The sequence below is a fragment of the Alexandromys fortis genome, unplaced genomic scaffold (genome assembly GCF_014885135.2).
Source record: "Alexandromys fortis isolate MF-2015 unplaced genomic scaffold, M_Fortis_MF-2015_v1.1 scaffold_86, whole genome shotgun sequence".
NCBI lineage: Eukaryota > Metazoa > Chordata > Mammalia > Rodentia > Cricetidae > Alexandromys > Alexandromys fortis.
Window position 1 is genome coordinate 3233061 of NW_026067965.1, and position 1162 is coordinate 3234222.

At 52.2% G+C, this 1162-nt stretch overlaps 1 pseudogene; it reads right to left on the bottom strand.

The window, feature by feature from the left end:
- Positions 1–465: 465 nt before the first annotated feature.
- LOC126508714 (40S ribosomal protein S20-like) lies at positions 466–914 on the bottom strand (annotated as a pseudogene).
- Between the last annotated feature and the right edge of the window lie 248 nt (positions 915–1162).

Genomic DNA, 1162 nt, shown 5'->3' on the forward strand with positions numbered 1-1162 from the left:
ATGCACACATGTGCAGACGCACATACTGGAAGATGCCTGGGGAGGCAGAAGAGGACACCCCTGGAGCAGGAGTTACAGGTGGCTCTGGGTCACCGATATGGATGCTGGGAACCAAACTCGGATCGTCTGGAAGAGCAGCGAAGTCTTTCTAGTCCCTTCCCCATTACCATATTTTAAAAGTGACAAATGAGGGGACTTGATGCCTCTCTGCCCTCCTCAGGTCCCCCCAGGCTGTGCATACACATATGCATATACTTATGCACAACGCTGAAAATAAATAAAAACATAAATAAATAACCAATGAGCTTTGTGTAAAATGAAATAAATATGAACGGGGCTGGGCTGCGGTTCTTTTGGAGCAGGCCTGCCTAGCATGCATATAGCCCTTGGGACTGCAGAAGCCAGACACCACACACACTTTTTTTTTTTTAACCGATTAAAAGTCTATTTATTAAAACAGTTGACTTAGGCATCTGCAATGGTGACTTCAACCTCCACGCCCGGCTCAGTACTGATGGATGTAATCTGCTTAACTATCTCGGGGGTCATTGAGGCGCTTGTGGATTCTTGTTTGGAAACGATCCCTGTCCTTGGAGCCTTCACCACAAGGTGTTTTTCTTGTAGTGATCCTCAGGGTCTTGGTGGGCATGCGCACCGGACCCTTCACTTTCAGGTTCTTCTCCTTGGCGCCTCTGATCAGGTCGGCACACACCTTCTTCAGCGACTTCACGTTGCTGCTGGTGAGCGTGATCCAGATGCGGTGGATTGCCACCTCGGGCTCCACGGGCGTCTTCCAGGTGTCTTTGAAAGCCATGGCTGCGGTGCGGGCTTCCTGACCGACTTGTTCCTCGGCGGGAAGCAAACAGCGGTGAGTCAGGACGGGAGCAGGCCGAGCGGAGCTCCGCGGCGCACACCACCACGCCTCAGAAAGGCCCAGGCACACATTTGTAATCGCAGCATTGGAGAGGTGGAGGCAGGAAAACTGGAAAAGTAAGAGGAAAAGTAAGAGCTTGTGAGATGGCTCCTGGGTAAAGGTGCCTGCTGCCACCCTGACAGTGAGTTTGCTATGCTGGACCCACGCGGTAGAAAGAGGGCTAACTTCTGCCAGTTGTCCTCTGACCGCCACGCATGTGCTGTGACACTCGCGTGTCCCCTGACCCTT